This window comes from Gasterosteus aculeatus, chromosome 9 (genome assembly GCF_964276395.1).
Source record: "Gasterosteus aculeatus chromosome 9, fGasAcu3.hap1.1, whole genome shotgun sequence".
NCBI lineage: Eukaryota > Metazoa > Chordata > Actinopteri > Perciformes > Gasterosteidae > Gasterosteus > Gasterosteus aculeatus.
The window spans coordinates 19324240-19346291 of record NC_135696.1 but is presented as its reverse complement, the minus strand read 5'-3'; the positions used below and the strand labels follow the sequence as shown (position 1 = coordinate 19346291).

At 47.1% G+C, this 22052-nt stretch overlaps 1 protein-coding gene across 2 annotated transcripts in view; it reads left to right on the top strand.

Moving 5' to 3' along the window:
* LOC120825763 (protein ELFN1) overlaps positions 1-22052 on the top strand; it is a 62402-nt gene that overhangs the window by 25011 nt on the left and 15339 nt on the right. The window contains exon 2 of one of the 2 annotated variants that reach the window (XM_078079553.1): positions 16791-16855. The exons of the other annotated variant lie outside the window; for it this stretch is intronic. The gene's annotated coding sequence lies outside the window, so the exon portion shown is untranslated. The remainder of the gene's footprint in view (positions 1-16790; positions 16856-22052) is intronic. 2 annotated transcript variants of the gene reach the window in all.

Below are 22052 nucleotides of genomic sequence, written 5' to 3'. Positions count from 1 at the left end.
AAATTGCGCGTGAATATGTAGAAGAAGAATTGTAAAGTTTGACATAGAGCCAAAGGCGTTGCAGGGTGCATTCACACGCGTGTGACATGACAACCATACTGCCAGTATATACACACGCACACACACACACTGAGGACCACTCAGAAACAGGCCCACAGCAATGCTTGATTCCCTGAGTGAGAACCTTTTCTGTGATTCATTCTTTTTTAAACACTTCAGTCGAACTTTTATAATAAATGTATAATCTCCCGGACCCATGTGTTGATAAAGTTTAGCCCTCACTGGGAAATCAGCCAGTCCTTTGATTCATGACATCGTTGCCCTCCTTCAGATGCACAATCAGAGGGCAAGACGTTTCCTTTTAGGACAGGAAACCCTCCTGAAGCAGTGAAGGAAGACGACGATACATTAGGAGCATTACAGTTGATATTGTCACAGTTACAAGCATCCGGATTGATCTAAAGTAATTGATCGACCTTCAGGCAACTAATCTCCGCTTCATTGTGAATGCAGATGCGTGTGTGATTGTGCCTTTACACTTTTCTCACACACACACACTGTAAGTTGCAGGTTTTTTGATGTCTGTGTTGTGTTTCTTATATAAAGTTCTAGTAACTCTGTAAATACAATTTAAAGTCAACAAGTCAATGATGTCAGTTTAAAATTCTTTTATATTTGAAGAATATAAGAATCAAATGACAAATGTAGTCGTTTAAAGGTTGTTTAAATGGTCACCTGACCTGACCAGCATCCACACACCAGCCTTCCTATACTTAGAACTTGAGTGAGTACAACCCAGTTTTACATCTTCACTTGAATCACCCGGCGCTCCGACTCTCTTCACTCTTGAGTCTCTGTGGTCGTCACTCTGTGTCAACTTAACGCGTAAATCCGAGTTACTCATTTAAATGCTCGTGACAACAAAGCACTTCCATCTAATTTGCATTTTCGGGTTGACAGGCGTTTGCAAATTTCCGCCTCTGAAGACGGCGAGCTGCACGCTCGCAGTTAAGAGACAGCAGAGCTTGTACTTTCTGATGAAAAATTAACTTAATTCAGAGTCATTAGTACAGTACGTGGGCCGCCCAGATTGCACATACTGGATGATATTTTAGCCCGGGGCTCAAATAAAAGCCCTAATCAAGTCAAAAGGCCTGTGCAGAACACAACCATCATTCATCCGGATCTCCTACGTCTTCTTGCATCGTCTCTGCCTCAAATCAGCTCCCTCCAGAGAGGCGTCTGTTGTGGTTTGGTTTATTTTTTCTCTCAAAAGGAGGACATGTTTGAAGCACTCACACGCCAGGTAAATGTGGCATTGATGCAGAGTCAGATGGGATAGACTTCAACAATCAGACCAGAAGTACTGACTCTGTCGTGTAGTTTGATACACATATTAGTGATACTCACATTAGTGATACTCATATTAGTGATACTCACATTAGTGATACTCACATTAGTGATACTCACATTAGTGATACACACATTAGTGATACTCACATTAGTCATACACATATTAGTGATACTCACATTAGTGATACTCATATTAGTGATACTCACATTAGTGATACTCACATTAGTCATACACATATTAGTGATACACATATTAGTGATACTCACATTAGTGATACTCACATTAGTGATACTCACATTAGTGATACACATATTAGTGATACTCACATTAGTGATACTCATATTAGTGATACTCACATTAGTGATACACATATTAGTGATACTCATATTAGTGATACTCACATTAGTGATACTCATATTAGTGATACTCATATTAGTGATACACACATTAGTCATACTCATATTAGTGATACTCACATTAGTGATACTCATATTAGTGATACTCATATTAGTGATACTCATATTAGTACAGTAGGATGAGAAGCTTCTACTCAGCAGTCAGTTTTCAGTCACTCATCTTTTGAAAAAGCAGCAACTGACGTTCGTTTTAGAAAACTTGAATCTTGATTATTTATGGACTTTAATTGAAACTCATTTAAACACTTTCATAATACAGTATGTGGCTAATCCTCTGACATAATTTAGGTCTGTCATTGAGCAATGTTTACTAAAATAATGTAAAGTTGCAGCTGGTGTTATATAATATATTAGCCTACTAAATAATTTCCAGGAACTACAGTTTTGCTGGCAGAAAGCTGAGGTTTTGTTCAATTGACTCCATTGCAGAAATGTGGAACATGTACAGTTTACATGGTTTTCAGTTTCATGTCCATATTATCATCTTTGTTTTCCAAATTTTGCTGATTATTTACCACAGTGCAGTGTTTGTGTGACAGCTCAGTGCGATTTCAGATCTTCGCTCACTATGAGGACCCTTCAGGTGTCCCTTTTCATCTCGGGGACCATTTCATTTTTGTGTCCCAGTAAACCCTGAAATTGTGACAGTGAGCCAGCAGAAACAAAGCCAGGACCTTGTAACTTACTGATTTATGGGCATTTATTACGTACACCTCATGTTTCTCCGACTGTGACAATGTGAAATGCCTGTGTCGACTTTTAAAAGGCAAACGTGGTGTTTAAGAGTTCCTCCCGGTCGCCCGGCCGCTTCGGACGAGCTTTATTACCGCTGTCAACCGGAGCAGGTGCCTGTTCTCTGAGTTTTATGATAGATGCTCGTTCCCAAATGTTTCCAGCTGAGTTATATCTGTTTGTGTCGTACGTATCTCTGCTCAGAAGTCTCGCTACTCTCCACTTTCCCTCCTAAACAAGACATTTAAAAGAGCATCATTTAATTCATGACTGTTATCAACGGTGACCAGCTGCTGGCCGAGTCCGGCGGCGTGCACGGATCTCAGTGAAATGAAACACACTTGGCTTTAATAGAAACCTCAGGGTGAATTTTTGCAACATTTATGAATGTTATTGCAGTAGACAAAAATGTAAATGGGTGGCAGTAATATTAGATCCCGTATTGATTGGATTGGTTTTTGTTCTTTGGCTCTTCGCACTTCCTGAGCAGAGCTTACTAAAAGAATCCCTGCCGTTTTTATGTGGAGGAAACACACTCTGAGACATTAGTGAGATAATGTCAGTTGACAGATCCGTGAGAGAAGCGAGCAGAGATCAGCGTGAGGGAGCAAGAAGAAGTCTATGAACACTTTGGGGAATGAGGATAAGCAGAGAGCCTCGTTCCATGTTTATAAGTCGTAGAGCAACAGTTGGAGTCTTAAATTGCTATTGGCCTTCGGATGAGCAGCTGAATAACGAGGGGAAAACACATCTTGAATGCCTCTCAGTTGGGATAACTTTATTATTTGATGCTTTAAACTCCTGGTTAATTGTGTGAACAACGTGTTCAGGATGCAAACCCTGACCCCTGATACTAAAACATTTATTTATAACAATCTTAATGAAGTATTTTGATGGAATGAAATGCGCGTAGGTGTGTGGTAAATTTCCTCAAAGGAGCTTTGGAGTGTGAACGAAATAAATACCATAATTTAACCGCACTTTTGGGGTTGGGTTTTTCATATTTATGAGATGAGTGCAAATGCCCACTTTGACAAAAAAATTGACATTTTGTGTAAAAAATTGAATGAGAAACTAAAATAAGTTACAGCTTCAATATTTTAGGGTTTGTCTCCTCCGAAAATCAGGCACAAACAAAGAACACTTGACTGGACTGAGGAATGTTTCACATTCGGGTGTTAATGCATGACACACTTTAGATAAAATGAGGAACATGCAAACCATATGCACGCCTAAAATATGTATAATATATATATGTTTATAAATATGCAGTGTGAAATAATCAAAAGGCAAACCATATGCAAATTCTACGTGGCGTCCCTTTCATTTCGAATGCATCCGGCAGTGAATGGTGGTTTAGTTTAATTGTGGTCTTGACTGGACTTGAAATCCTCTTCATCTGCAGAGGATTCTGAGACGAGATTGAGGGAAAGTGGGGAACCAATCGGGACCAATCTGGAGGACAACGCTGGGTGTGGCTCTTATGTTTCAAACAGGATTGGTTTTTTTGGAAAGCAAACATTTTTTTAGTCACCCCCATTGTCTAATATCAGTCATTTATGAATATCCCAAAATCTGGCCCTGAAAACAGTGACAGGATAGTTGTATTAAGTGAGAAGTAAGATTACTGTGCATTTCTGACTATTTGACTTTTTTTCATCTTGCAAGGGAATCCTGAGTTATAAATCTTGGATGAGTACAAATTAAAAGAGCCCTCCCATGTTTTCCCCCAAAAAGTCAGAGTACAAAATGCGGAAAAAATTAAAAATACATTAGTCTTGCTCCTTCCAAACCTCTCCCCCCAACATCTGTGAGGACAGAAAGCAACGAGGATAGACAATCCTAACTATAAAATCTATATTGGATACTTGATTTTATTTCTCTCGCTGTCGCTGCTTTTTAGGTTTATCGATTTTATACATCTACAGGACGAAACGAGGCATCGCTGCTTCATAGCTCTCCCTAGCTCATAGATCAAAATGTGATTGTTCCCCATGAATCATGCAACCCCACACAAGCGCAAGACTGGAAGTCACAGCCCAGCAGCCGGCCGGTAATGACTTCACACGGAGGAAGGACGTTCTGTGGAAAGGGTTCAGAACGGTTTCTGCAGGTCCAGATGGAGAAAAAAGCACCTTTCTGCCCCCTAAACCCCCTCATCTCTCTGCTCTTTGTCCCGTTTCCACCAGTCATACGAGTCATTAGGGTCATCCATTGTTTCTGTCATGCTGTCATGCCATCATGCTATATCACGCTATATTGTGCTGTCATGCTGCCATGCTGTCATGCTATATCACGCTAACAGCGAAGTGTGCGTCTCTGTCTAATGGTTCCTTTCACAATAAATTGTACAGCAGCCCCCTTCCTCTGTTGGAGATGCAGGAGCCTCAGGGTATCGGTGTGTGAATTTGTGTGGTTGTGTGGTTGTGTGTGTGTGTTCTTTGCTGTGTGTTGTGCTGTTAGGAGTCTTGTCAAAACCTTGATCACACACACACAGGCTCATTTGCAGAGGAACAAGAGAAGACAAGAAACACAAGGGGGTGAAACAGAAAGACGTACAGTTCAACTCCCGTTTGTGTGTGTGCGCGTGTGTGTGTGTGTGTGTCTCTGTGAATCCTCTGTGTTCTATTTTAGGCCCATTTACAGTAAACAGGCGAGCTATGAGGTGTGTTTGTCTGGTGTCAGGGGGGCGTCGGGGTTAGTTGGAGACGTGGGAAAAGATGGAGGGAAGAGGCTGAGCATCTCCCTGCATGCAATGATCTACTTATCAATTCCCCTCTCCACCCCATCTCCTCCTCCTCTCCTCCTCCTGGTTCTCCTCCTCTCTTGACTGGCCTACTTGCTTATCCTCTTCAGAGCACTTTAAATTCAACTTAACAGCACTTTTGTTTTTGTTGCTGCTCCTCTCCTCCTCCGTTTCATTTCTGTTTTCGATTGCACATCTTCCTGGGCGAAAATAAGACACGGCAGAGACAATTTGCCGCCTCTATCTCGTTCCCGTTATTACCAAAGCCGAACTTGTGTGTGAATGTGTTTGTCGGTGCGGTTTATTTCAGAAAGACAGAAGCAATGAGGACAACGCAGAGGGCTGTAATAGCTGTGGAATTGTTGTTCCCGTCATTGCTCTGCTGCAATGCTTTAATTAATGTCCAAATATAGTCTTTAATAAATGTTTAGAGGCGGATTTCAAGTAGTACATGCAAATTTCCCAAAGGCGTAATGCTTAATTAAAAATGTTATTTTGTAATGTAAGATGATGTCACTTTGTAAAATGGAACCCAAACACTTTTTTTGCGTTTGCCAATGGCCGAGCAAAAAGTGAGGCCTTCAGTCAGCGATTTCCATTTCACTGTTGTCTTTATTTGTTACCTCCCCACCAGTCCCTCTCTTAAGCCCCTGTGCTCCTCATGTACAGCCGCCTCCGACTGGAGCTAATTGATCCCAACCAGCCAATGCAGCAGCGGCCGCGTGCGTCGTTACCGTTAGCATAGCATCGTTCGCCACAGCGGCGGCGGCGGCGGCGGATGGGACTGAGATCCGATTCGCTGCCATTCGGTCATGAACCAGAGTATTGGACGAAGGGAAATGTCCACTTCGCGGCAGGGCGAGAACTGAAGACCCTGAAGGGGGGGGGGTAGGAGGGGGGGGCGTGGACATCTGTGGAAATCCTTACAGTGGCCCGTGAAGACGTTTACGGTCCGGGTGAACAGCCGACTGACACGACGAAGCTTTGCTCCGCCAGGGAAAGGGAGACATGACAAATACGTCTCCTCATTTTCAGCCCGAATTTTGCATGACCAACAGTAATCAGAGCAGGAAAAGGAGAGAGGGGGAGGGAGGGAGGGAAGGGAGGGAGTGGGAGGGAGCGAGGGGGAGAGGAGATTACACTGAGGGGATAAATCAAATCTGATTGAAGGCCGTGGCCGGGCCAGAGCTTGTGACTGGCTCATGTTGATATTATAGTGTCATCGAGATCATAGCTTGTTTCTCTCTTCTATCGGCGGAGCTGCTGCATGTGTTCCGGTGTATATTTAGCAGCGCGCCCTTCAGCCTGCACTCGCACTCGCACCACAATTGCGTGCTGCCGGAGAAGATAAATAGAGTATTTGGGCACTTAAGGGGACCTTGATGATTTTTCCTCCCCGCGAAATGAAGTTATTTGCAGTAAAGTGTAAGGCTGCCTTCCAGGAAAAGATGCTGGAGGGGTTCAGGTTTTCTCCAATGTATGCATATTAAAAATGTAACTACGCACACAGTTCTCGGTATGGAATTTGGGACGCAGCCCCCGGCTGCTAAACTTAAAGCACAATTACTTTTATTCTCACTCCCCGAGGAGCTGTAAATCAACCAGGCTGAACTGTTTTGCAAAAGTCCTCGCGTGTAATCGTTTGTGCAATTAAGTCATAGTTACTCTCCATGTTGAGCACATTTGCCCCCCCCGTCATTACCATGTGATCTCAGGTGCGGGCCGAATGCATGCATAGAAAATCCTGATCACATCTGCAGGATTGTTTGGCACCATTCGTTGTCGGAGAGAACCCCCCCCCCCCCCTTTTAAGCTAATTCCACTCCACCTTCTAATGGCACTGCTGAACCCCATCAGCCTGCTGTTTACTAATGAATGACTGTGTACTCGATAACCTCCTTTAGATGCTGTGATTCACAATGAAAAAAAACCCACATTCAATAACGTCATCGACTGCTTATTCGTCACCCTTGAGCGATCAAGTGCCTCGGTAGCAAAGTGCATTCCCATTCATCCGCAGCAGTCAGCGGGCCGTTTTCTTCCTCAGCCTGTTCTCTCTTCGAACTGGAGCGTCTGCAGAATAATTCGGCTGCCGAAACGACACGAGATGCGAGATGAGTGAAGCCTTCGCCTCCATCTTGAGGGCGGAGCGGCTGGTGGATATCTGCCCGCCGCTGAGTGAGACAGGCAGATCAGCGCTGAACCGGGTAGGCCGCGTGACTCACGGGCTCCAGCGGGCTCGCCGCTGGGTTTTTGTCATGCAGGTGCAAAAAGAACCGCGTTCCTTTTATGTTGATCTGGTTTAGTTTTCACAGGCGTAGTATTTGTCCTCCCGCCTCGCTGCACTTTTCACACGGTCTTGATGTTACCGTGGTTCAGTGACGGTGTCACATTTCAGGGCTGTCGGGTGAGGCGCACGTGCCGAATGTGACTGCGTCGCCGGCAGGTGCAGACGCTCCAGCAGCAGACTCTGTGAAAATGAGCTCCTCCGTTTGAGGCGACTGAAGCTTCTGTGACAGACGAATACGAGGTTTCCTGTCCTTTTTGTCCTCCGCCCCCCCCCCCCCCCCGGACAGACAGGTTCACCTTCTTTCCAACCCCCACAAATGTGCAAGATCAGCCGACGTGTGCATGGAAATGTGGAAAAAGTGCAGCACCACGCCCAGTTTCTGATGGACCACGCCCAGTTTATAATGGGCCACGCCCCCGTGCGGCATCACTCAATATTAATTTCTCACCACTTTGGGGGTTGAGTGCGTTACTGAAGAGTTAAACGTCTGGCCATGGAATGTATAATTAGAATGAGCCGCTTGGATCTTGACTATATTTAATATAGTCAAAAATATCTAACGTGTATATATAACCTGATGTTAAATTAACATGCATATTTGTGTGTTATTTGTACCATAACACTTTAGTTTGTGTGTAAAAATACTGACAGCTTTCCAACTCATTCATTTATCATTTATCGTTCCTGGTTTGAATGAAAATGTCCAGTTAAGCAACACATAAAAAAAAAGCTCAAATGTGTAAATTTTCCTCCCCCCCCCGGGGCTCTGAAACAAACATCAATAAACAATCCCGACACCACGACACCTCAGACAAGTCCTTCAGGGAGCCTGAAGGGGGGGGGGGGGGGGGGCGGGACTAATGTCCCCTCGGATGACATCACGCCCGTGCTGCTGCATCCACCTGAGAGACGGGCGACCGCGACGCGCCTCCACACTCCATCCGCGACATTATGTCGCGCGCCTGTTTCAAGTGCGAATGTGCACAGAGCTCCCGGCGCTGCCGTCTGTAGGTCGAGATGGGGAGAGGAGTGGGATGAGCGGAGCGGGGTGACGGAGGGAGAGGGGCGACGGGGGGTGACGGAGAGGGGTGGTGTGTTTTCGGCTGATCCACTTCCTGCATGATGTTGGCTCTCATTTGTCTCGGCTGGAAACTGAGCACGAGGCTGGAATACTGATGACTGTTGCTCCGCGGCCCCCCCTCCTCGTTCTACCTCTCTGTGTCTCTCTCTCTCATCCCCCCCCCTCCCCCCCATTTATCCCCTCTTCGCATCTTCGCATTCTGTCTGCTCAACTGATTTCCTGCCTCCTGTCTCTCGTTTCTACCCTCTCGCCCGATGCAGCAGCACTCCGCCGACCCAAATCTCCCCCGCGCCCATCTCTCCACCTGACCCGGCTCTCGCTCTCCCCCTGCTCAGTCTATCACTTACCGGCTACATCACCCAGCTTCGTTCCTCCTCCCTCTTGCCGTTTCCCCCCCCCCCCCCCTGCGTTCCCTCCCGATTCCTCCCCCCTCCTGCATCCCGCTTGTCTTTTCCGCTTTGGCTCTCCGCTTTGTCTCATTTAGCGGCGGGCCTCCCGTCCTCCCGTCGCTCGGGCCCGTCTGCCTCCCGTCGCTCTCCTGTTCCCCCCCCTGTCTCCTGTGTGAATTAGCTCCTGGTCTATGTGGGTCACGCGGGTGATGAGGCGTGAAATCAGAGGTGTGCACACGCGAGTGTTCCTGTGACAGCGGCCGAGGGAGACAGGATGCAGAGACGGGGGGAAAACGATCCTGTGCACCGGTCTGAACATGTCGTGAGATCTATTGGTGTGTGTGTGTGTGTGTGTGTGTGTGTGTGTGTGTGTGTGACCCTGAGCAGGGTGAAGCCTCCTCCTGCCGCACAAAGGATGTCGCATAAAGGGGCTTGAACTCACGCAACAAGGTGCTTTTACTGCTAAAACATAAAAGTAGGTTTTAATGCTGTTGAGTTTAAAGTCAATTTGGACACATTTCCACCACAGAACGGTGGATCCAGTCCAGAATCATTATTTTCTTCACATATTGACTCAAATATATTGAGTCAATATGTGTCTGTATCTCCGCCTCGATCTTGATCAGTAGAATCAGTAGAAACCTTTGGAATACGGACAGGATGGAGAGTTCGGTTTATTTTGGTGCTGATGATCTCTGGCTAGAACAAAGCTAAAGAAAACTAGGTCTGGAATATGATTATTGTATTATTTATCCCTCAGGCTACATTTTGCTTGCAACCCTAAGCTTTCCTTATTTATGTTAATTCAATTCAGTTTCTAGTTTTAATTCGATACACTTCGAATTTGTCGGCGAAAACTGAGAACCGTGACATATTTTTCACACAGAATCTGTATTTTGCTGCGATGTGAGCTGTTCCTCCTGCAGCATGAGGCCTATTATGAATCGGAGCGATGAGTTTCTACCTCTGTGGTCGTTTCGCGTTGAGCACAATGAGAAGCGAAACGCTTTTCATCCTCGACGTCGCCCACATGGCCGCCTGCTCCCTCGGCCGCCCGGGTTCCTCTTTTTTTCCCCCGATGGCGTCTCTCTTTCTTGCACATGATTCATGAAACGCGCCGAGCGACCTCCATCCATCGCTGGGTGACCTGGGCGCCGTGGCGTCGGACCTCAGAAGCAGCTTCGTCTCCGGTCCGTTCCGACTTATTTTACAGCTCTTGGCCCGTTGAATCCTCCAGCGAGTACCACCTGGTTTTACTCCCAACGTGGCGTTAGCTCGCCGATTGGAGGAGGATCTGATGAGGCCCCCTCGGCGCGCCTCTCTCTCTCTCCGCGAGCCGTCTCGTTTGTCCGCGGCGGCGGGAGGTGAAGGGAGCGGCCGTCAGGTCCGGTTCTCCCACAGCTCGTTCTCGCAACCTCTGAATCTAATGAGCGTCTGCAGCCGAGCAGGCGGCGGTTTGCTGATGAGCGAGAACTCGCCGGTTTTTGATCATCCGCTACCCGCGAGGACTTCAAAGCGGGAAGTCTGGAAAGATTTTCCACCGGGTGGAACAGCAGGAGTGGTAAATGTCAAATCCAAGTTTAATACGCAGAAAGTGAGCGCTTCATTTCGCATGAATAGAGTCAGACGGAGACGCTCACAAAGGCCAAAAAGGTCGCGACAAACTGGGTGTCGGTTTATTTCTGTAAATTAAACTTTCATTTTGAGGAAGCTTTCTCCTCGTCGTGTACCATGGTAGTGACCTGTCAATCAAAGGTAGCACCGCCCCCTAAAGCATACTCTGCTTTATTGTCTATTTGGCTTTAAATGGGACCGTCATTTTATGAATGAAGATCCTGCTGTGCAGAAGGCTGGAAAACGGCTCTTGAGACAATAAACTCATCTTCACAATGTTTAATGAGGGAATAAATAAAGTTATTACGTTATTTTCTTCTACGCTTCTACACAATCCGACTTCCTTCTGTCACCAGAGGCGTCGCTGCCTCACAGCCATCAGAGAGAATGCAGCTTTAAGGCAATTCAGCATTTGCTTTATTTTTGTGGCCCTGAGGTTGCGTCTTGAAAAGTATTGAAAAATAATGCGTTTTATTTATTCACTAGATTAAAGCCTTTTTTGAAGGCGCAACAGAAAAATAGACAGACAGCGGCAGAATGAATTGCATGAAGCTCGTTTGAGTTTGTTCGTAGAGGCAAAGCTTGACAGTGTTTGTCACTTAATGTGGACAACTTCATTTTCAGAGGAATCTCAATCTCAAATATTCAAAAGACTGAAATGGAAAAAGAGGTCGGATTCATTTTCAAATGATTTCTAAAAACATTTTGCCTTCATTTTAGTTCTCAGCCTTTTATCATAGGACAGAATCCCTTTCTGGTTAATGAAAAATAATCGTCATCTTTTATCGAAGGTGAGCCTGAAGTCAAAACATAAGGACACTTAATCCGCCCTCGTTCCATTCACCTACTCTCGTCCATTGTCTTTCAGATCTATCAACTCCTTTTCTCCCCCCCCCCGGCGGCCATCTCTCTAGCTCAGATTATTTGAATTCATATTTCATCCTTTGCTGTTTTGTTCCGGCTCGATCTATTATGCACGGCCTGCTTTAAAAATGTAACAGTGCGAAGGTCACTGATCCGTGCTCGGTCCTCGCCGGCTCATACAAGATATCATCGCACACACAAACACACGCGTGCGCTCAAACACGCTGACGCACACCGGGAAATATTTACAGAACATTATGCATGAGACTAAGGTTTTCCAGCGTCCCCCCCGTGTGCATGACGAGCCAGAGACGACGGGAGGAAATGGAGAGAAATAGAGAGAAAATCTGTCTCTGTCTCCTCTCTTCTTCTTGCACATTCTTTTCTCTTATATCACAATATTCTATGTAGTTTAGTGATGCGGTTGTATAGTTTGTACTTGCATGGCAACGAGCATGCACTTATTTTTTTCTTACATTCTGTAGATTTCTTTCTTTACATACGGAAAGCAGAAAATGGACGTGGACGCGAAGTGAGACAACATGCTGAAACAAACAAACAAGTAATTCATCATTCAAACGATGCAAGAAAACTGACCTCACGTTTATACATCTTCATTTTATTGTCCTTAGATCAATATCCATTTTAAAGAAAAAGGAAAAATAATCAAATATTGTGAGGAAGCAGCTGCATGCACATCTGTATTAATCACTTGCACATGCTCAGTGTGTAAAAGGATCCCAGGCCTTTTCAAAGAGTTTTAGTGATGAAAGTAATCAGCATGGAGGTGGAGGTGCAGACGAGTCTAATCATTAAACGAGAAAAATATAGATCGTTTGGTTCCAAGCAATAAAGAAAGTCCTCCATAAATCATGTTTGCCGTCGTGAATTGTCACACTTTGTAAACACTGTGAACTCGGGTCAAAAGGAGGATCTCTGAAACACTACGAGCCGCGTGAGGAACGAGAACAAGCTGCTGAGCAAAAGGCGGGAACGAAATGAGAATAAGAGTGATGGGGAAGCGGTGGGACAGATGCTGCACACTGAGCCAGCAGATGGTGGAAGTTTGAAGGAAAAAGGGGAGGCGAGGGAGAGCGGCGTGACGGAGTGAGACGGCGGAATAACGAGCCGACCAAAGTGAAGAGAAACTCCGGGAGCCAACGAGAGCCGACGCCGGCTGAGCAGCAGATCCCGGATGCAGCCGGACGGAATCACCGGGATTGATAATGCAAAGCGGCGTGGTCGCCGTCTCCCCCCACTCTCACGGGCCCCCCCTCCCCCCCCCCCCCCCCTCCCTAAGCACTGCATCCTAATTGCCTCCTTTACCAGCCAATTAAATGGCAGTATCTGTCACCATGACGGCTCATTAGTAAATCAGCGCTCAGCTCTCAGGCAGTATGTTTCCAGGCGTGTGTGTGTTTGTGCGTTGTGTTGTTCTGCGGCGGTAATGCCTCCGAACTCCACCCGGCGGGCCACAGCCGATCGGTGACCCGAGCGCATGGGGGGGGGGGGGGGGAGCGGGGGAGCGCCGCTATCAGCGGGAAATGGAAAAAGGCCTTAATGCGATTGTGATTCATGTGACTCGGTTTGAAATGCTGCTGAGGACGACGTCTCCACTCAAAGAGACTCCACTCAAACGAAGTTTTGACGATGAATCCAAAGCTGACTGACCTCCGCGTGGGACTTCACCACCACATATTGAGACGCCGTCCCGCTCCGCCTCCATCTGGCTTTCATCCAATGGCTGCGAGAGGGCAGCGAAGGGGCGCGGTCGCGCGGGCCGCTGTGCTACAAGTCGATCGAGCTGCGCACACGTGGGTCAAGTTGAGGTTGACCGTGTCAGCGTCTTCGCTGCGCCCGCCGCCGGGGGGGGGGAACTCTGAGTCAATGGCGATTTAGTCACGTGATGCCGCCGAGAAACACAAAGCGACACGTTACGAGCTCAGGCGCCCCGAGGGAAATGTTCTTTTTCCAAGTCATGTGGACATTATTTACGGATTTGACACGTCCTCTAAAACGCGTGTTCCTCGCTGTCCCGTCCGGACCTTTTACGTGTGAACGGATGCTCCCGAGCTTGTGGAGCCGGATGGGAGGGGATGGGGGGGCGTCGAGTCCAAGTGCCGGCTCCTAGTCTGTAACGAAACGGCGGGTCCTCCTCAGTCCACTTGTCCTCGTCTCGGTTTGACCCTCGCCGCCTCCTTCAAAGTGTTTTTGCCGCGGATTGTTTTTTGTGTCCTTTCCTGGTGGGTGTTCATCCCGCCCTCCAGTGTCCTCCTTTAGCTCCCCGTCGGACGGACTTACCCACCTGCCGGCCCCCCTGAGCCCCTGAGAGCCCCTGAGAGCCCTCGTCCTTTGACGTCTTCGTCATCCAGGGTTTGTCCTTTGCAAAACAGCTTTTTTTTTGCGTCTGAAGTCGGAAGCGTTCCGTCTGCGTCCTTTGTCGTCCCGCAGAGCAGGTTCAAGTCTCTGCCAACACGGACGTCTTACCCGCCTCATGGAGTCGTGGTGGTGACGGCGTTTCCTACGAGAGGTTCCTCCACACGCACTCTGAGGACAGCATTTTGTTTGAAGGAAAATTTCTGTCTTCATGAAAGTTTATCGCTGCTTTGAGCTCCGGTTTGGTCTTCTCCGACTCCTGAGGGAAATATCTGACTCATTAGCTGCCAAATGGTCCGACATGTTCGCTAGCTGGTCATTAACTGTGTCTGCTTTCTTCTGCCTGGTTGATGAGATCAGAGTGATTCTGAACCAGATGCTGAACAGCTTTGCAGAACCGTGCTGAACAAAGACGATTAGAACCAAAGAAAAACCCCTTTGACATAAACATCCATTGATATTGATACTGATATTAACACCAAATACACATAAAAACAACAGCAGGGACGGAGAGCTGGATCTCTTCATGCTGGTGTCATCCTGCACCGATAGACTTTAACAACCGAAGCGGACGTGACTCTTTATTCCAACGGATTCTACCTTACAACATTCAGGCTGCTACACCTGCTACACCCGCTACACCTGCTACACCTGCCAGTGACATCGTTCGTATTTGACACACGTGCTGCTCCCGACAACCCTCGATCAATAAAGAACAGCGCCTTTAAACGGCAGATTCTGAACTGAAAAGGTCACACTTATAGGAAAAGAAAGTCAGAAATCAAATTGAAATCTTGTCCAGCCGTCCAACGTCCCGCTGTATTATTATTATTATTATTATTATGGCGACTCTGACACACTGTCCTATGTGCACTTGGAATTTAGTTGATTCGGAGCAGACATGCAGGAAGCGGGTTAATCTGTTTTCACAGGATCAATACTTTTGTTTTGCGCACTGCTTCTATTTCATCCGCATTCAGCCACGTATCAAACCGACGCATTTATCACATCCTCAGTCAACAGTCAGGAGATGTGACCTCCAGAAGCGCGTGACCCCGGGTCGGCTCGGTGCACCCTGAGCTCGCCTGCAGCCAACATGATCACCCCCCCCCCCCCCCCACGCTGCAGCCCTCCCACTGGGGCAGCTGAGGGTGACTCACTCCCTCACGGCGCTGCTGGGCCTGCTGGTTAATGTTTTTAGCCTCCACAGACGCACCGGTCTGCACGGAGAACAACAAACAGCTCCTCTCTGCTAACCCTTCAGCCGAGGGAGCACAGAGGAGCAAGAAGCCGATGCACGAGGAACAGAATGCTGCCCGTGTGTGTGTGTGTGTGTGTGTGTGTGTGTGTGTGACAGCACTGTAGTAGTTGGTTAGCTAATTTGCCAGCAGTAATGCATCAGAGCCTCGGATTTCAGTTATTGTTTTTCCGCAGGCTTTCTCATCCATCTCTCCCCCTCTCTTCCCCCTCCCTCCCCCTTTTCCCCCTCTGCCCCCCCCCCCCCCCCCCCCACACACACACACTCCCCCACTGTGCTCCCTGTTTCCTCTTGCACTTAATGCTGCTTCCCTTGAAATACTTTCAGTTTTTAGTCAAATTTCTAATGTCGAGCGATGAAGATACCAAAGACAAGATTCCCCTATTTTATTAGTATTTAGTATTTTATATTATTTTGCACGTGGCAGGAGGTTGAGTGGATCGGGGTCAAAGTGGAGAATGGAGCTGTAGAATTTAGACACAGAGATAAAGACTCGACTCGACTGTGGGAATTTACCTCACCTGAGACATGAAAGCAGTAACATTCAGGGCTGGAGAAAGACTGGACCTTGAGAAAGCCTTTGGAACCTCCGTTAGGTCCATTCATTGAGCGTAAGAACATCTCAGAGATGATTGCAGTATCACATTTTCAATTACCGACCTTCAAATACTAGTTTATGATTAGAAATCCCAGAAAGCTCTTCTTCTCTTTGCAGAAAGACTCATGAGTGGACGGGGACTTTGTAAAAAGGCTTTAAGAAGTTACGGTGTGTTATCTTACAAAAGGGATTAAAAAAAAGCATTTTATAGTACGATTAGAAACAGTACGGGAACATTTAAGTCATAATATATTAAAAAGAATAGTAGAATGTCACATTGGTTGTAATGACGTGTTATCGTATGTCATCGTTTGGTATGTCAAAAAAAAGCATAGAAAAATGAATGCAATAAGATTAGAATTTACAAAATGAAAAGGCTGAAAAAGTAGGAAAAAGAAAAAGAAATAAGAAAAGAAAATAATTGTTATAGTTTGTTTAAAATAATATATTGGAAATAGAAAAAATGCAAATTATGGTGAATCAAAACCAAAGTCTCGTTCAGATCATTTTCCTTATTAAAAACAAGGGCAGCACTTTTTGAAGTAGAAGCGCTCCCTGCCGGCCCTGTTGAAGTCTTCATGTCTCTTTGCGGACTAAACGCTCGTCTTCCTGCACACTCGGTCCACTTGACACCTGCAGGCGTCAGAAGAGTGACGTCAGGGGACGAAGGAGACGAGCAAGAGGCTCCGATTGGCCTCGGAAATAAGAGCTCTTCCTCGCTGTCTCCCTCTCTGCGTCCATCACGTCTCCAGCTGTCCGGCGGTGCTGCCGTCCTCAGCTCGTCTCTCTAATGGGGACACCCCCACCCCCCCCCCCCACCCCTTTCTCCTCACCTCAACTTTATTTACGACCATTTAACGGGCTTCACTTGAGCGAAGCAACCCGGTGGGGAAAACCTGCAGCGTGAACTTCGTTTTTTCTCTCCTGACGCTGCTCCACCGTCCTATTTGGGGACTTTCTTTTTTATGTGGCCGCCAAATCGTTTTCAAAGGAATCTCCCACCTTTCTAACCGCCGCGCGTCCCCTCTCTCCATCCTCCCCCCCCCCACCCGACCTTCTCTCTTCTCGACAGTGATGTGAAAAGTTCGCCCAGGCTGAAGGCTCCGCTGGTTCCGCGGAGGTCCTCCGACTCCAAAGGTAAAGACGTTCGCCTCCTTCCTCTTTGTCTCCGTCCTGCCTCTTTGTCCCTGAGTCTTTGGCTTTTAACCGTCGCTGCAAGACGCCGGCCGCATACAAAGCAAATACTCAGAATAAAGGTGACAGAACCTCTTTGTTCTTTTGCTCTCCGGGTAGTTTTTATTCCACACTCTGTGAATTTAGCTTCATGCTGATTCCGGTAGCTTGAGATTGTATATTTCAATTTGATTTTCTCGGGGAAAACGTTGTTCTTGGCAGCATTGAGGTGCAGGGACGCATCGGACGGACGACGCCTCGGACAACGTGGACGCAACTCCAACTGAGTTTAATTTAAATGGGTTTAAATGTCGGATTCAGCTTTTAGCTCTAAAGCTATGAACAATATTTCCAGTTCCCTTCAGCCTCAGAAGTCCTCCTCTCATAACACACTAGAATAATACATTACCTTCATTTGCACGGACTATAAATTCCTCGGGTGGAATAAATGAAATAATGGAAAACTGAAAATGTTTACCTGTGAATCCCGCCGGGCTCCGTTGTCTATCGCAGCCGTGCACAAATAAAGATTCTTAGAAGGAATCAACGGGGGGGGCGGGGGGGGGGGGGGGTTAGATAACATCTAACATGTCTGCCACGATCAATAATCTCTCCGGCTGCACCTCGCTGGTCACGCTCGCACTGCGGGGAACAGGCCGGGTCTTCACCGCCGAGCGGACAGAGAGGACAGACGAAGATTGAGAGGACGCCATCGTCGTCGTCTTCATCGGTCAACGGTTTAAATCCCAATGTACGCCGTTCCCTCGCCAACTGAGCTCGCGTCTCAGCGCTTCCCCCGACACACGACGTTCGACCGGGATTCTATTCCCGCGCCTGACGCAGGTGAATGACCTGTGACCGCGTGTGTGTGTGCGTGTGTATGTGTGTGCGTGTGTGTGTGTGTGTGTGTGTGTGTGTGTGTGTGTGCGTGGGGTCACGTAATGAGGTGATTTTTATTCGTCCTCTTCGCCCGTCAAGACCACGGATTCAATTTATCTGTCCAGATTGAAAGAGAAAGATTGTGTGTGTTTGTCCGTGAGAGAGAGAATTTCACTGCCAAGGCCGTGTTTACCTGTGTGCGTGTGCGTGTGCGTGTGTGTGTGCGTGCACAGAGAGAGGGCGATGGGGCTTGTTGTGTGAACAGAATGATTGTGTAGAGAAACAGCATTATTTGCATAGCATTGGTATCACTTTAACAGGACACAAGCCGCCAGTTATTTGGGTCCGATCTACTTTGTTCGCAGCATTTAATTGCATCACACGACACAAAAGCCCGACTGGAAAGTGTACCTGCGCTTTTTTTCAACGATACCACCCCGGACCTGTGTGATCGCGGCCTGAATCGTTCATCACTGGCCGATGAAACCCGGTTAACACGGCGGTTTTCAGCACGAGAGGCTCCGGAGGTAAAAACAAAACGAAGGAGCGACAGCCGTTGGCTGGCCGATCAATCAGGAGGCATCATGACTGGGGTGGTGGGGGGGGGACGCCACAGCTGCCGGGGGGGCCGTCAGTGCTGACTGAGCGCCGGATTGCAAGTGCTGTTTTGTGACCAGCGATGATGATTTAAGTGGCTGCTCTTGATTTAATGGAGGACTCGTTCATGATGGAGGCTGTGGCGGTTAGTCGTTTGTCTTCTTACCTCAAATGACAATTCAAAAATTAAATGTATGATGCTGATTTAAAAAATTGAAAAGAAACACCATAAAAGTCAATTATTTTCAAACTATTTGTAATTTAACCTTTTGGGATTACATTTTTCATTGGTAAACAGGTGTTTTTTGCTCTTTTCTCCCATCCTTTACTGAAAGCTACAGTAAATAGCCTCAGTAAACAGCCCATTGTTTGTTTCTTGGATCCTGATGGCAGAAATCACAGCGGTCAAACGCGACTTTTCCCCCAAAAGCCGCCTCGTGCTTGTGACCAGATCCACTTAATCACAGTCCTCACATAACAGAAGCCAAGCTAAACGTTGAAGCATTTTCCTCCAATAAAGCTCTCGCCGACTTGATAGAGTGTGAAAGAAGTCCCATGCGCAGCGTAACGAGATGCCATCAGGGCCGTCGATGTGTCCCGCGTTGCCTTTAAGCTCCAATAAACAGCAGAACCAGACGAGTGGCGGCGGATCCATATCTGTTTATTGATAAAGCGCTCAGACGTCGGCGGCACCACCTCTAATCACCCGCGTTTCTATCGCAGCGAGCAGGTAAACGCGGGATTGATAACTACATCGACGCGCTGGGATTTCGCTCAAATCGAGAGCGTCTTACCCGACGTCTTTGGTCTCCTCGTGTTTTCTGCGGAAAATGAACACGTTGTGGTTCATTTTTCTAAAAACCTTCACATTCGCTCTAATTAGAATTAATTACCGTCGTTTTGTTTTACAGGGAAACGGGCAAACAAATCTGCCGGTGCGCGTCAGCTTCAACCCGTCGCCAATTAACGCCTCAATGCGCGGGATCAAGTTGTCGTCTTTTGAATATAATCCCGCTTGTGCTCGCACGACCCTCGGTGAAAGTTGGTTCCCACAGGAAGCCGGCGGAGCTTCTCACGCCGCTCACCAACGAGGTGAATCTCGTGGGACGCACTCGACGAACCAACGCTGGCGCTCTCGAAGGAAAAAAAGGCCTGAAATCTTCAAAGAAGAAGAAGAGAGCGAAGGTCACGGACTCGGGGGGCGTTTTTTGAATGAATGTATGGAAAGGTCAAACAGGACGCCGTCTCCTTAAGTGGAACGTTTTCATGTGGGAGGAAGTTTGCAGGGGAACTACCGTGTGTGTGTGTGTGTGTGTGTGTGTGTGTGAGTGCGTTTAGGGGCCTTGAATCGCTTTTAAAAAGGGGCTTTTTATTGACTAATAGAGTTGTAAACAAGGAAATCCAATAAATAAACGGGGGGAAATAAAAGTTAACAGATCTGCAGCTAGCAAGTGTCACACACACACACACACACACACACACTTACACAGAAGCCCTCCACACACACACAAAGACGTCATGCCTTTAATCAGGATCAGATTTCAAAGTGCCTACATGTTTTGGGGCAACAGGGACGAGCCCCAAATAGCCGATTATTATTATTAAGTCTTTGTCCTGTTTGCCAAAGTCTGTCCGTGTGTCTCGTCCTAAAGCATCTGACCACGAATCCCTCAAATGTGACATCTGCAAGGTGGCACTCGCGTTCTCAGAGAAGACGTCTCTCGGGATTATGCAAAAACGCCCCAAAACCCTCGCTGCGAGTCTGCGGCCTAGTCGGATCTCTTCCACCAAGCACCCAGAACCATATTAAACCTCCCCAGAACATTATGCAGGCGGAGGAAAAACAGCTAATGGAATAATCCCCCCGTCCTCGCTTTGGAGCGCAGAAGATCCACACAAACCCAAAACAATGCCGGCCGGCGGAAGGCAGAGGACCAAAAATAAGCCGGGGGGAGGGTTTTGTTTTGCGAAGGAGCTCATTGGCAGCTGCTTCATCTGTGAAGTGCTTCGTTTGGAACATTTATAGAACTATGTTTCACCTCGTGAATATTCATGCGAGGAAAGCAGAATGTTTCTCTGTTTCAGGTAAAGAGCACATTTTAAAAGTGATTTTAGGTCCCAAAAACTGTAAAAAAAATCAACTAAAGGACCAACCGGCAGAAGCTCTCTGCTTGGGAGATATTTCCCATAAGACTCAGTAACGACCAAAAATAGAGATTAAAGCAGAGTAAATATTAAAAAGACGTTCATCATATATTCATACTGCTGTCTGCTGGGTACGAAAAACACGCCACATCATGTCGACAAGTTTGCCATCACCACGTCCTCGCTGCCTCGCAGGGAGCTGAATGAAAGCAGCTTCAGCATATTACACGTATGTAATGACTCACAAGCAGACGTAAAAAATACATTTCAAATCATTGCCATCGGAAAGATGTGTCATCGTAAAATTGAGTTGTTGAGTTGTTGCATATAACCTGTTTAACATAACGTTGGATAACTCATCTTAACACTAATATGCCGTAATCTGAACATTTATGAGTAAAATCTTCTTAGTGAGTTGACGAACTAGTTAAATAGCAACAAGGCCTTTGGGTCGGAGCCCGTCCTTGTGTTTTATATTATAGCTCCGTGTTCAAAGGCCGCTTGCTGCTACAGGAACAGGCTGGTCCACTGTGTGTGTGTGTCTGTGTCTGTGTGTGTGTGTGTGTGTGTGTGTGTGTGTGTGTCACGCTTCGGGCTCAGAAATGTGACACCTCAAAGATGAGAGTGTGAAATAATCAAACGTGAGGGAATTTCCTGCTGCTCCAGACGTGTAAAAGTCACAATTTTCAAGCATGTCAGAGCTAAATTATGAAGAAATATCAACAGGATTTGAACAAATAACAGAAACGGATTGGAAGCTGACTTCTATCGGGACCAATATGTCAAACGCTGCTGCTTCATCTGGGGAGGAAATAAAACATCATAAATCATTAAAAGATTTATGTCTGGTGCCGTTGTTTCTTTATATTTGCACCCAGAAGCAGCAGCAGGCGTTACGACACATCCGGGTGGTGCATGTTGAAATGCTACACACTTCAGTGTGGAGGGTTTGCATCACAAAGAAAGGACGAGGTGGTGAAGGGTGACGGAGGCCCAACTGATTATTAATGGAGCTTAAGCGGCAGTTCTAGAAGGAAGACCTTTATGCCACACGTAACGTAGAGACGCTTCAGCTGGTCCCCCAGAACTACCCAACCAGCGGAGATGTATGCGACCAACAGAGGCGGCGCTGTGGCTCTAAACCAATCACATAGTTGCTGTCAAACCTTTTTCAAAGGGTTCTCTCTGTGTCGCTGTCAGGTGTCATTTCAGAGTGAAACCGGATGCGACCCTCCTCCACCCATCAGGCGCCCCCAGCAGCTGTCAGGCATTCTTCACTTGTCCTTGGTTTTCATCAACTCTCTTCTTCACCACCACCACCACCAGTGTCTGGACTCCAGGGGGGGATTCTGCCAAGCAGAACATCACCGCCCCTTGATTATCCCGGTTTAGGATGGAGTGCAATCGCCAAAGATTCTGCACATTTCAATATTATACATTATGTGTAAAGTTTGTCAATTCGGACGGAGTCTGTCCTGATTGAAATAGCCTGATGTGGAAATGGAGCTGCGATGCAGCACCTGCAGCCGGCGCAGAGACG